Consider the following 15,380-nt stretch of genomic DNA (forward strand, 5'->3'; position numbering starts at 1 on the left):
AACAAAATTGTGCTTATTGGTCTTCATTTAAGGTTAGGCATAAGGTTACGCGTGTGTTTAAGGTTAGGTTTAAAATCTGATTTTAAGAAGAGAAACTATAATTGCCAGGGTTTATGACTTCGTGGTTGTGGGACAAACAGAAGGGGTAACCCAGACATGTCACAAAGCTGACGCATCTGTTCAGAACGTTTTCTCACCACCAAATGTGGTAGTGAGAGGAAGTCTGAATTTTCTCATCGATGAAACATCTGATCTTAATAAATGTTTATATTTACAGCACAGTGCACAATGTTTTATAGACATAACGCTTGGCCAACGTTTTTTTTTAAATTGCGCGGTTTTTGAAAGAGAGCAAGGTCGAATTGAGTTTGTGCACACGCGCACTTCACCGAGGAGGCGTTCCCTAACGGAAAAATGCAAAGACATGCTACAACGTGCCAATAGGTTCTCGCAAGCTTGCCATGCTTGTTTTGCCCACCATGCTTCATTTGCTCCCACTGTAAACGATACAGATGAACTGTCTTGGGTTAGTTATAAATATCTTTGATGGGACATTATAAAAATGTAACCACTTCCTGAAAATGGTGCGCCAATAAGAAAAATTGTGGACAGCCAACTGGTAATTTCATATTAGTACTGGGCGATTAACTGAATTGTCGGTTATTTTTTGTTTTTTTAAACAACTAATTGACCGATGTCGGTTCAATTATTTGAATTCCGTTTCCTTCGTTTGTTTAATGTAAATTTAATGCGCATATTGCACACTTTGGTTTCTCGAGAGAAAAATCTAATCCATCATGAACTCTGCGATTTAGAGGGGAGTTGTAGTTTCCAACAGACCAATATTGTACATAGTTTAGAGCAGTAAACGTAGTTATTAACTACAATGACCTTAATCCATTGCGCATCTACTTGTTCTGTTTTTATTTTATGTCAGCTAAGGAAGAGCCAGAAGAATGCGCTATCATGAGGGAACAGCTGTTGCTTTGCGAGGTATCCCCACAAATCTCGTCGTTTTTTTCTTTGTATCCCTACCTGAAAATACATTATCTAAGTGATTGATAGTTGGTATTCAGCAATCATAAAAATATGCCTTATTTACTTAGAAAAACGACAAAATTGTGATTTAGTCAGAAATCATAAGCAGTAGCTCAGTAGATATGATATGACTTGGAGTGAAATAATGAAGTCATCAATAAAACAAATGCAATATACACAATGAAATAAATATTTTATTAAAGTAATGTGAATAAATAATGGTTAATAAGTAATACGCCGTAATGGGCAGTCACGACCATTCATGGGACTTTTTACTAATTGTTTTATTCTGTGTTACAGCATTCAACTCAAATAATGGATACGGAAATCTTTATTTTTTATTTTTTAAATAAACTAACTGAAACCAAACCGGCCTCAAAAAGCATTAATCGCTCAGCAATATATTTCATATAGTTCTACTGGCTAAACTATCATAGGTATGATTAGACCTATCATGTCCTATACCACTCACACAAAACGTCATATAGCTATTTGCCAGCATTACTTTTCAAGGAAAGGTCATTTTCTCTGACTAGTCTGCTTTCTTTCTAGCTAACTGTTAGCTAACTCTTATCTTGCTCTGGTTCCATTGCGTGGCGACAACAATGCGACATTGATTATTTCATAGATAATCAATTCTGTTTAGTGACATTATATCACCAAAGTGAAGAAGTGTCTAAAGTGTTAGTCAAGGTAATTGAGGTAATGTGTACATGTAGGTAGAGTTCAAGTGACTATGCATAGATAATAAACAGAGAGTAGCACGAGTGTTGAAGAGGGGGGAGAGGGCAATGCAAATAGTCTGGGTAGACATTTGATTCGCTGTTCAGGAGTCTTATGGCTTGGGGGTAGAAGCTGTTAAGAAGCCTTTTGGAACTAGACTTGGCGCTCCGGTACCGCTTGCCATGCAATAGCAGAGAGAACAGTTATAGAGGTCCTGGATGGCAGGAAGCTTGGCCCCAGTGATGTACTGGGCCGTACGCATTACACTCTGTAGTGCCTTGTGGTCGAAGGCCGAGCAGTTGCCATACCAGGCAGTGATGCAACCAGTCAGGATGCTCTCGATGGTGCAGCTGTGGAACCTTTTTGAGGATCTGAGAACTCATGCCAAATCTTATCAGTCACCTGAGGGGGATGACTGTCTCGATGTGCTTGGACCATGTTAGTTGTTGGTGATGTGGACATGGAGGAACTTGAAGCTCTCAACCTGCTCCACTACAGCCCTGTCGATGAGAATGGAGGCGTGATCGGTCCTCTTTTTCCTGTAGTCTACAATCATCTCCTTTGTCTTTATCACGTTGAAGGAGAGGCTGTTGTCCTGGCACCACATGGCCAGGTCTATGACCTCCTCCCTATAAGCTGTCTCGTTGTTGTCGGTGATCAGGCCTACAACTGTTGTGTCATCGGCAAACTTAAAGGATGGTGTTGGAGTCGTGCCTTGCCGTGCAGTCATGAGTGAACAGGAGGGGACTGAGCACGCACCGCTGGGGGGCGCCTGTGTTGATGATCAGTGTGGTGGATTTGTTGTTACCCAACCTTACGACCTGGGGCAGCCCGTCAGGCAGTCCAGGATCCAGTTGCAGAGGGAGATGTTTAGTCCCAGGGTCCTTAGCTTATTGATGAGCTTTGAAGGCACTATGGTGTTGAGCTGTAGTCAGCGAATAGCATTCTCACATACACTACCGTTCAAAAGTTTGGGGTCACTTACAATTGTCCTTGTTATTGAAAGAAAAGCTCATTTTGTCCATTAAAATAACATAAAATTGATCAGAAATACAGTGTAGACATTGTTAATGTTGTTTATGACTATTGTAGCTGGAAACAGCAGATTTTTTAATGGAATATCTACATAGGTGTACATAGCCCATTATCAGCAGCCATCATTCCTGTGTTCCAGTGACAAGTTGTGTTAGCTGATCCAAGTGTATCATTTTAAAAGGCTAATTGATCATTAGAAAACCCTTTTGCAATTATGTTAGCACAGCTGAAAACTGTTGGTCTGATTAAAGAAGCAATAAAACTGGCCTTCTTTAGACTTGTTGAGTATCTGGAGCATCAGCATTTGTGCGTTCAATTACAGGCTCAAAATGGCCAGAAACAAATAACCTTCTGAAACGTGTCAGTTTAATCTTGTTCTGAGAAATGAAGGCAATTGCATGCGAGAAATTGCCAAGAAACTGAAGATCTGGTACAACGCCGTGTACTACTCCCTTCACAGAAAAGGCACAAACTGGCTCTAATCAGAATAGAAAGATGAGTGGGAGGCCCCGGTGAACAACTGAACAAGAGGACAAGTACATTAGAATGTCTAGTTTAAGAAACAGATGCCTCACAAGTCCTCAACTGGCAACTTCATTAAATAGTAGCCGCAAAACACCAGTCTTATCATCAACAGTGAAGAGGCGACTCTGGGATGCTTGCCTGTCAGGAGGATGGATTCTCTTGGCAAAGGAGAAATGCTCACTAACAGAGATGTGAACAAATTTGAGAGAAATACGCTTTTTGTTTGTATGGACAATTTCTTATATCTTTTATTTTAGCTCATGAGACATGGGGCCAACACTTTATATGTTGCATTTATATTTTTTCAGTGTAGTTGGTTGGTTTAGTTATATACTTTGCAGTATTTACAAAGGAGGTCATTTATTTTTCAGAGCAAAATGGAGGTGCAAAATATATTACAAGGACATCAATTGTATGTTCTGTGGTTAGTGTCAGAAAAGTGAGGAGAGATCCTTCAATCACTGCCACTTCTGCTACCAAGTCCTGGGAAAGATGTATAGCCAGCTTTTTGGACACTCCTGTGATATACGGTTGAAGTCGGAAGTTTACATACACCTTAGCCAAACACATTTAAACTCAGTTATTCACAATTCCTGACATTTAATCCCAGTAAAAACTACTTGATTTAGGTCAGTATGGTTCACCACTTTATTTTAAGAATGTGAAATGTCTGAATAATAGTAGAGAGGATTATTTATTTCAGCTTTTATTTATTTTATCACATTCCAAGTGGGTCAGAAGTTTACATCCACTCAATTAGTATTTGGTAGCATTGCCTTAATTTAAAAAACTTGGGTCAAATGTTTCAGGTAGCCTTCTACAAGCTTCCCACAATAAGATGGGTGAATTTTGGCCCATTCTTCCTGACAGAACTTGTGTAACTGAGTCAGGTTTGTAGGCCTCCTTGCTCGCACACGCTTTTTCAGTTCTGCCCACAAATGTTCTATAGGAATGAGGTCAGGGCTTTGTGATGGACAATCCAATACCTTGACTTTGTTGTCCTTAAGACATTTTGCCACAACTTTGGGTCATTGTCCATTTGGAAGACCCATTTGCAACCAAGCTTTAACTTCCTGACTGATGTCTTGAGATGTTGCTTCAATACATCCACAGAATATGACACAATCTGTGGTTGGTATTTTGTTTTCAATATGTATTTGTCTTTGAATGATATTCAGAGAACATTAATCACTGCTCCTTCATCAGTGCAAGTACTGCAGTGAAGAAAGTTTGTAATTAAGAATAGAATATACTGCGTATGTTCATAATTTCATCAGCCGCACATGATAATGTTTTAAATTGTATTTTTAGATGAGCTTCCGACTATAGACATAGATAGTGATGAGGCTGAAGATAAAGATGAGAAGAACGGTGTGGGGAAAATCTCTGACTGTGAGTCGGAGTCCTACGCTGAGGAACCAAAATAATCATCACCTAAACGTACGACGGTGAGTAAACTAGAGCTTTACTAAAAAAAAACGTATTAATGCTACATAAAACAGTAAGACAAAATATATATAAACACATCTAGATTTTTTTTAAATCATGTTTATTTAAATAAATAAAAACGCAGACATTTCACATAGTGGTTTAAGACAAATATACTATTTTTAAAAATCCATGATGATACACAAACAATACAGTACACAAACTTTACAGTACAGACTACAAAAATATACATATATAGGTGAATGAAGAGGCATGGCATTCTAAGTTGCAGTCATGTTCAATGACACTAGGTGGTGCTATGCACCTTCCAGTGCATTGTTTTCTTCCTTCTGTGTTTATATAACAGTGTGACAGTGCTGAATTTATCATTATCTATCCCAGTTGAATCTATTTGTAAATATCCTTCCTTCACTCAGTATGAGCATAATGGGAAACATGTGCACGTGTATAGCAACATGTAATTAGTGTCATGGTGGTTTCCCGTAACACATGTTAGATGTCAGCAGGGCCACATGGTTTCCCCATTAGGCTATAACTGATACATTTTTGGCATATGCCCAATGCAGCTCATATCAGGACACATGTAAACAGGGATGTACACAACAACACAACACTGTTATATACCTTTAAGGAAACATGACTTTGCATTTATACATTTAAGACAACATGACTATTTCATCTTAACATCAACAGGGTCTAGGTAGTTATAATTATTTGTTAGACCTTTTTAGACATTCTACCATTGGGAGGATTATTCAAAAACAAACTGACAGTCTAAGTCTGGCAGGCCAATACCAACACAGTACAGCATAGTGCATTTTCCTTTGTAGCTTAGTTGGGAGTGCATGGCTCTTGCAACACCAGGATAGTTGGTTCAACTCCCAAGACCACCTGTATGTAAAATGTATGCACGCATGACTATATGTAGCTTTGGATAAAAGCATCTGCTAAATGGCATACTGTATATTATATCTTCAGGTCATGCTCTAAATTGTCCCAGTGGTGTTGCTGAATGGAGCACTGTTTATGTGGGGAGAGGGTAGGGCACATTCCAGAATAGCAATCAGCCACTTAACCCTTTACACTCATGGGAATTGGCCTATATGGATAGGGCTACATTGAAATGTTCCATAAATAATAATTAAGATAAGCATATGCATAACTATGGTAGCAATTGAAAGAGAACAGTTTGGAGATTATGGTAAAATTATTAAACCAAAGGTGAGGACACAAAAGTTCACCTGACACAAGACTGAATCCAAACATTACACTGTACATTTTATGTGCATTTTACATGTACTGTACTTTCCGTCACATTTGTTGATAACGAAATCTGAAAATACTCTGGAAACATTCAGTAACATGATAAGACTATTCCTGGAAAATGTGAGGTAGGTGCAACATAACAAATAATGTTTTCTTTAAAGTACTAAATTACAAGACAAATCATTTTCTATTTGTGTGAAAGGGACTAACAGGTGTCTCCAAGTGGACACACCCCTCCAAAGTGATCACAGTTCCTAAGACATTTCAATGCATTTTAATGACACAAACAACAGTCTTCAACTATAAGGTGCTTTTTGAGCTCTCCTAGCTGTGCCGTTGAGGAACTAGAGCAAGCACACTTGTAGTTGTGTTGTTTGGAACACAACCCTGCATCCCCGCCATCACACAATTACTGTTGGTGTTTACGCAATCCAAAAACAGTCCATTATAAATCTCTAGCTGGTTCAGGTGGACATCATTTGAAAGCGTGTTCTATTGCCAATATGACTAGATAAGTTATAAAATATGATCTTACAGTGTTCGGCCTCCACAAGGCATTTCAGAGAAACATATTGTAATTTTGGTGCGCATAGAAAGGAGTCGTGTGCATTCAGGTGTGTGTGGCCCGACACATGTTCTTCACAATAAACAAAAATAGGCTAATTCTGTTCAGAACAACCCAGGTACATTCAATTCATTGGACATTATTTGGAGAAGCTCACAACTGTCTATGTAAGGTCCCACAGTTGACAGTCCATGTCAGAGCAAAAACCAAGCCATGAGGTTGAAGGAATTGTCCATAGAGCTCCGAGACAGGATTGTGTTGAGGCACAGATCTGGCGAAGGGTACCAAAACATTTCTGCAGTATTGAAGGTCCCAAGAACACAGTGTCCTCCATCATTCTTAAATGGAAGAAGTTTGGAACCACCAAGACGCTTCCTAGAGTTGGCTGCCTGGCCAAACTGAGCAATCGGGGGAGAAGGTGACCAAAAACCCGATGGTCACTCTGACAGAGCTCCAGAGTTCCTCTGTGGAGATAGGAGAACCTTCCAGAAGGACAACCATCTCTGCAGCACTCCACCAATCAGGCCTTTATGGTAGAGTGGTCAGACGGAAGCCACTCCTCAGTAAAAGGCACACAACAGCCCGCTTGGAGTTTGCCAAACGGCACCTAAAGGACTCTCAGACCATGAGAAACAAGATTCTTTGGTCTAATGAAACCAAGATTGAACTCTTTGGCCTGATTGCCAAATTTCATGTCTGGAGGAAACCTGGCACCATCCCTACAGTGAAGCATAGTGGTGGCAGTATCATGCTGTGGGGATGTTTTTCAACAGGCAGGGACTGGGAGACTAGTCAGGATTGAGGAAAAGATGTATAGAGCAAAGTACAGAGAGATCCTTGATGAAAACCTGCTCCAGAGCGCTCAGGATGTCAGACTGGGGCGAAGGTTCACCTTCCAACTGGACAACGACCCTAAGCACACAGCCAAGACAACGCTTCAGTGGCTTTGGGACAAGTCTCTGAATGTCCTTGAGTGGCCCAGCCAGACCCTGGACTTGAACCTGATCTAAAATCTCCGGAGTGACCTGAAAATAGCCGTGCAGCGACGCTCCCCATCCAACCTGACAGAGTTTGAGAGGATCTGCAGAGAAGAATGGGAGAAACTCCCTGAATACAGGTGTGCCAAGCTTGTAGCGAACCCAAGAAGACTCGAGGCTGTAATCGCTGCGAAATGTGCTTCAACAAAGTACAGAGTAAAGGGTCTGAATAGTTATGTAAATGTGATATTTCCGTTTTTTAAATTTTATAAATGATCAACAATTTCTAATACCCTGTTTTTTTTGTCGTTATGGGGTATTATGTGTAGATTGATGATGAATGTAATGTAACAAAATGTGGAAAAAGTCAACGGTCTGAATATTTTCCAAATGCACTGTATACTGTGTTTTCAAAATACCCCTTCATATACCCCCCCCCCCCCTCTACCATGTGAAGAACTGCATGCGGGTCTCATGTGCAGCCTGGCAGTGTCAATTATGAGTGTGGGTTGACTTGATGGCGACTTTGTGTAAAGTAAATAAGATAGGCTAAAGACTTCCAACAACCTGTTTGGATAATATGCAGTTTTATTTATTTTTGCCAAAATGCTGCTATGCTTGTTGTGTATTTTGTGAAATTGCATTAGTGTGACATTGGGGGGTTAACTTTGTAATTTCCCGGGTCTTGACGTTGAATTTTGGGGGAAAATGTGAAGAATGGGCCTGGGACAGGATGGTTACCGGTGTTAATCCCTAATCCATTGTTTTCTAAAGTTCCAGAATATTCTACTATTTTGGCTTTGGGTATGTTCAGTTACAGTGTTGACAAGTCAAAATGTGCCAAGCCTCTTGAGGCGCTCTCTGTAAGTATACTGAAGAAAATGTAAATGCAATCATTTCAAAGATTCTACTGATTTACAGTTAATTTAAGGAAATCAGTCAATTGAAATAAATTAATTAAACCCTAATCTATGGATTTCACATGACTGGGAATACAGATATGCATCTGTTGGTTACAGATACCTTAAAAACATGTAGGGGCTTGGATCAGAAAACTGTCTTGGTAAGCACATTCAGTGTATATTTGGCCTTGTGTTGTAGGTTATTGTCCTGCTGAAAGGTGAATTTGTCTCCCAGTGTCTGTTTGATAGCAGACTGAACCAGGTTTACCTCTAGGATTTTGCCTGTGCTTAAGCTCTATTCTGTTTCTTTTTATCCTAAAAAAACTCCATAATCTTTGCCGATGACAAGCACACCCATAACATGAAGCAGCCACCACCATCCTTGAATATATGAAGAGTGTTACTCAGTAAAGTGTTGTGTTGGATTTGCCCCAAACATAATACTTGGTATTCAGTACATTAAGTTGATTTCTTTACCACATGTTTTGCAGTTTTACTTTTGTGCCTTATTGCAAACAGGATGCATGTTTTGGAATATTTGTATTATGTACAGGCTTCCTTCTTTTCACCCTGTCATTTAGGTTAGTATTGTGGAGTAACTTCAATGTTGTTGATCCATCCTCAATTTTCTCCTATCACAGCCAAAACTCTGAAACTGTTTTAAAGTCACCATTGGCCTGGTGAAATCCCTAAGTGCTTTCCTTCCTATATAATAATATATATGTGCCATTTAGCAGACGCTTTTATCCAAAGCGACTTACAGTCATGTGTGCATACATTCTACGTATGGGTGGTCCCGGGGATCGAACCCACTACCCTGGCGTTACAAGCGCCATGCTCTACCAACTGAGCTACAGAGTTTCTCACACCACTGGCCTATCTGGGGGATGTTTTTCACTTGTCTGACCGCTTGCATGATGACGAGTTTCTCACACCACTGGCCTATCTGGGGGATGTTTTTCACTTGTCTGACTGCTTGCATGATGACGAGTTTCTCACACCACTGGCCTATCTGGGTGATGTTTTTTCGCGCCTGAATGATCTGAATCTAGGATTACAGGGACTCTCCGTAAATATATTCAGTGTGCGGGACAGAGTTGAGGCTCTGATTAAGAAGTTGGAGCTCTTCTCTGTCTGCATTAACAAGGACAACACACAGGTCTTTCCATCATTGTATGATTTTTTTTGTTTGCAAATGAACTCAAGCTTACTGACAATGTCAACTGTGATATAGCGAGTGAGTTGGGTGCGCAATTACGCAGGTACTTGGGACTATAAAAAGTTTGGGAACTGCTGCTCTAAGGGATATTCAATGTCAGATGTTTTCATTTTTACCCACGAATGGGTACGAATGGGTGCCATTCTTTGTGAGTCATTGGAAAACCTCCCTGGTCTTTGTGTTTGAATCTGTGTTTGAAATTCACTGCTTGACTGAGGGACCTTACAAATAATTGTATGTGTGGGGTACAGAGATGAGGTAGTCATTAAAAATCATGTTAAACACTATTGTTGCACACTGAGTGAATCCATGCAACTTATTATGTGACTCGTTAATCAAATGTTTACTCCTGAACTTATTTAGGCTTGCCCATAACAAAGTGGTTGAATACTTATTGACTCAAGACATTTCAGCTTTTCATTTTTAAATAATTGGTAAAAATATCTAAAAACACAATTCCTCTTTTACATTATGGGTTATTGTGTGTGTGTTGGCCAGTGACACAAATCTCAATTTAAATTCAGGCTGTAACATAACAAAATGTGTAAAAAGTCAAGGGGTGTAACTACTTTCTGAAGGCCTTCTATTAGTGTGAAAACTACTACTTTTGACATGAATGGATGCAGACGTATTGATGGCCATTATTTATAAACTAAAAGCGAGTGTTTCCGCATCCTATTCTACTCAGTGGCTATCAGTTTCCCTTTCATTTGAATACAGTTTGGGTCAGTAGGGTAAGGGTTAGTCGTTTTCTACTCTCTGCGGTGGATGGGATGGTTACTGCCGATAGTAAATCAAATTGGATCTAACAGGATACAGATTTTGAGATCTCAAATGCATTGTTTCATTTCAAGCTGAAACAAAACACACGGCTCGGCTGACTCACTTTATCTGTGTTTGCCATGTCAGTGTAGTGCTCTTTCATTTGTATTATTGTTCTAGAACTCTGCGGTGGGTAGATAAAATGAGCATGCATGGTGACAATGTATTTCAAGACCAGAGAGTTAGCCATTTGCCAGATGAAGGCAAATCCACACCCAAGCATAATCTTCCAAAGCCAAGACCTAGGTTCAAAAACAATTTGAGATAATTTCAAATAACTGCACTTGATTGAGCTTACCGGTTGCAATGGAACCAAAAAGGTCCCAAAAGTACAAGCCCCGCCCACCTGGCACTCCAGGCAGGCACTAAAGCAATCACTCAAACTATTTGAAAGAGAGAGTTCAAATGGCATTTGAACCCAGGTCCGCCGCAGCCTTTTTGTAGCCAACACGGTTAATAAGTTCATCGGTACCACATCTAGGCGGTGCCAGCAGGGTTGTAAAGCAGCCTTTTACTACTGTTGGTTCAGCAACAACATGCTAGCTAGGAGGCAGGTCCTGGCCCTCATAGGTCGAGAGAGAGGGAGAGCTGTGTACTTACTTCCAATGCATTCAGTGCAGACAGGGTAAACTAACACATTTTTTAGGACAAGCCAGGAACATCGTGTTCCTGCTCTGTAGCTAGTTAGAGTGTGACGTCTGCTGGCACTCTGCCTAGCAGAGCCAAGTTGATTCAAATAAGAAAGCGTGCTGCTGGGCTGCTGCTGTGTGGGCTAGGGTAGGTGGCTGACAGGGTAGGGGGCTGGTAGGCTGCACTGGGGTGGGGTGAGTGTCTGACAGGGAAGGGGGGTGGTAGACTGGGGTGGGTGGCTGACAGGGAAGGGGGCTGGTAGGCTGCACTGGGGTGGGGTGAGTGGCTGACAGGTAAGGGGGCTGGTAGACTGGAGTGGGTGGCTGAGAGGGAAGGGGGCTGGTAGGCTGCACTGGGGTGGGGTGAGTGGCTGACAGGGAAGGGGACTGGGGTGGGGTGGGTGGCTGACAGGGAAGGGGGCTGGTATGCTGGTCTTGTCTGCACATGACAGGGTGGAGAGAGAGTGTCTTGGATTTTTCCACATGGGAACCTATATCCAGGTGAGCTGTGTGTGCCCAACAAAACAGTAGTAAAACACAGTGTTCTGTTATTGTTAGTGTAACAGCATGTTCCTTTGTGCCCACCCTTTATAATTCCACATAAGTTCCTTAATCCTCATTGATGACAGTTTAAGAGAGGTTTTTGATCCTATTGTACATAATACTTGATTTGCGATAATATGCCACATAAAGGCATCCAAGTGTTGGATCAAATATTTCAATGAAGGAAAAGACCTGCCAAAACAATGACAGTTGTAATGAACATATTACATTGATATCATGGTATGATGTGTAAAGCTCTTAATAATAGACTAATGGCAGACACTGACATCTCCAACTACCCGTCTGATGGGCAGGGAGAAGGAAAGAGCAATGACACCCTGACCCAGAGCAGACTGGAAGCTGGGGTTGTTGCTGAGTGTCCTCTGCAGACTGGAACTGGGGTTGTTGCTGAGTGTCCTATTCAGACTGGAGGCTGGGGTTGTTGCTGAGTGTCCTATTCAGACTGGAAGCTGGGGTTGTTGCTGAGTGTCTTCTGCAGACTGGAAGCTGGGGTTGTTGCTGAGTGTCCTCTGCAGACTGGAGGCTGGGGTTGTTGCTGAGTGTGTCCTGCAGACTGCAGACTGGAAGCTGGGGTTGTTGCTGAGTGTCCTATTCAGACTGGAGGCTGGGGTTGTTGCTGAGTGTCCTATGCAGACTGGAAGCTGGGGTTGTTGCTGAGTGTCCTCTGCAGACTGGAAGCTGGGGTTGTTGCTGAGTGTCCTCTGCAGACTGGAAGCTGGGGTTGTTGCTGAGTGTCCTATTCAGACTGGAGGCTGGGGTTGTTGCTGAGTGTCCTATGCAGACTGGAAGCTGGGGTTGTTGCTGAGTGTCCTCTGCAGACTGGAAGCTGGGGTTGTTGCTGAGTGTCCTATTCAGACTGGAGGCTGGGGTTGTTGCTGAGTGTCCTATGCAGACTGGAAGCTGGGGTTGTTGCTGAGTGTCCTATGCAGACTGGAGGCTGGGGTTGTTGCTGAGTGTCCTATGCAGACTGGAGGCTGGGGTTGTTGCTGAATGTCCTATTCAGACTGGATACTGGGGTTGTTGCTGAGTGTCCTCTGCAGACTGGATACTGGGGTTGTTGCTGAGTGTCCTATGCAGACTGGAGGCTGGGGTTGTTGCTGAGTGTCCTTTGCAGACTGGAGGCTGGAGTTGTTGCTGAGTGTCCTATTCAGACTGGAGGCTGGAGTTGTTGCTGAGTGTCCTATTCAGACTGGAGGCTGGGGTTGTTGCTGAATGTCCTATGCAGACTGGATACTGGGGTTGTTGCTGAGTGTCCTATGCAGCCATGAGGCTGGGGTTGTTGCTGAGTGTCCTATTCAGACTGGAGGCTGGGGTTGTTGCTGAATGTCCTATGCATACTGGAGGCTGGGGTTGTTGCCGAATGTCCTATGCAGACTAGAGGCTGGGATTGTTGCTGAGTGTCCTCTGCAGACTGGATGCTGGGGTTGTTGCTGAGTGTCCTCTGCAGACCGGAGGCTGAGGTTATGGCTGAGTGTCCTCTGCAGACTGGAGGCTGGGGTTGCAACTGGGAGTGTGATGAAAGAAATAAAAGCTGAAATAAATCCTTCTCTCTACTATTATTCTGACATTTCACATTCTTAAAATAGAGTGGTGATCCTAACTGACCTTAGACAGGGCATTTTTACTATGATTAAATGTCAGGAATTGTGAAAAACTGAGTTTAAATGTATTTGGCTAAGGCGTGTGTAAACTTCCGACTTCAACTGTATGATCTCTCTCATAATAAGCTAGATCTTGGATATTAAGAAACAATGCGAGGGAAATAATCATCGTTGCATGGCACGCACACAAACATACACAAGGTCTGCAGATGTTTCCAGGACGATGCTGCTGATCAAACGGCTACCTGGGTGACATCATGTCGGTACTACATGTCACTATCATAGTTAAGACCCTTAGATAAGACATCCTTTCTCCACAGAGTGTAACTACTAGCCTAGCTACTTACTTTCTTTTGAAATTCTACAGTTCCATGTACAGAATCATGTATGTGGACTTTTCACAAATCCATTTAAAGTACCTCAACCTGAATTGAGTGCTATTCATACAGTATTGTTGAGGATACTGAAGGTGGGGTCTGTGTGTGGTTTCCTGCAGGGGCGGCCTGGCGGAGTGACTGAACAGGCTCCAGTGCAGGCAGAGGTCAACCATCAGCTTCTGGAGGCACCAGTCCATCTCTGACATTACTACAGCAGCCACAGGTAATACAGACAACAATGTACAAACAACCAACCAAACGCACCAGTCCATCTGACTTTACTGTAACCACATCTAATATAGAGAAACACCTAAATATTGTTTAACCTTTAGTATGCATGTAAAAAACAAGGAAACACCATACAGAAGTCAAATGAAACTTGTAGCCACTTGCATGGTCACAGAAATTGGTTATTAGAACAGCACAAACATTAGCATTTGCGTTACAAAACATAATTGTGCAGGGTGGGGAAAGAAACCTAGTGGTGCTTATGAAAGGGGCCTCATTCTTACCACACGCTCCTACACACGCTAGCTACTCTCCGTTTAGGGTTCAAAATGAACTTTGATTTTATGCTCTCTCTCAAGCGGGCATGATTTTATGCTCTCTCTCAAGCGGGCATGATGTTATGCTCTGATCTGTGGTCTCGTGAAGACTGAGGGCGCATGGAGGAAATGCTGGTTGTGGCAACAGTGAACTTGGTCGCGGCCAGTATGTAGGTGACAGGAAACGCTCTGCTTGCTGACTTGCTTTTTGTCTTTCCATGGTGTAACCGGAGCACAAGTTTGTCACTCAATGTCATTGGCTCTTAGATAATTAGGTTGAACAACTATTGTAACGTGACAGTTGATCGTGGAAAAAGACAACACAAAAAACACCCACCTTTTCCAACTCACGTTCAGTCAGTACGGATGACTTGGTTTTCTTTTGACGGAGTGAGAGAAGAACATGAATATAGAATGTTCAGGCAAAGAGTTAGCACAAATTTCGCAGAGTTTTAGCAGGGCTGGGAGTTGCCAGGGATTTCGTGATACAATATTATCATGATACTTAGGTGCCAATATGTGTATTGCGATTCTCACGATTCTATATGTATTGGGATTTGATACTTCGATTTTATTGCATTTTGATGTTCCAAACATATTGCTCACTATACGGTGCATTCGGGAAAAATTCTGACCCCTTGACTTTTACCACATTTTGTTAACTTACAGCCTTTGTCTAAAATTGATTAAATAGATTCTTCCATCAATCTACACACAATACCCCATAATGACAAAGCGAAAGAGGGTTTTAAAAATGTTTGCAAATTTATAGAAAAAACTAAAACAGAAGTACCTTATTTACTTTCAGACCCTTTGCTATGAGACTCGACATTGAGCTCAGGTGCATCCTGTTTTCATTGATCATCCTTGAGATGTTTCTACAACTTGATTGGAGTCCACCTGTGGTAAATTCAATTGATTAGACATGATTTGGAAAGGCACACAACTGTCTATATAAGTTCCCACAGTTGACAGTGTAGGTCAGAGCAAAAACCAAGCCATGAGGTCGAAGGAATTGTCCGTAAAGCTCAGAGACAGGATTGTGTCGAGGCACAGATCTGGGGAAGGGTACCAACAAATTTCTCCAGCATTGAAGGTCCCCAATAATACAGTGTCCTCCATCATTCTTAAATGGTAGAAGTT

At 41.9% G+C, this 15,380-nt stretch overlaps 1 long non-coding RNA gene across 1 annotated transcript; it reads left to right on the top strand.

Annotated features, from left to right (window-relative positions):
* The first annotated feature begins 714 nt into the window (after positions 1–714).
* LOC124010167 lies at positions 715–13,901 on the top strand. Its single transcript, XR_006834373.1, has 3 exons — positions 715–993; positions 4,633–4,769; positions 13,812–13,901. It is a non-coding gene; the product is annotated as an uncharacterized LOC124010167 (long non-coding RNA).
* The last annotated feature ends 1,479 nt before the right edge of the window (positions 13,902–15,380 follow it).

Source organism: Oncorhynchus gorbuscha, linkage group LG22 (genome assembly GCF_021184085.1).
Source record: "Oncorhynchus gorbuscha isolate QuinsamMale2020 ecotype Even-year linkage group LG22, OgorEven_v1.0, whole genome shotgun sequence".
Lineage (NCBI taxonomy): Eukaryota > Metazoa > Chordata > Actinopteri > Salmoniformes > Salmonidae > Oncorhynchus > Oncorhynchus gorbuscha.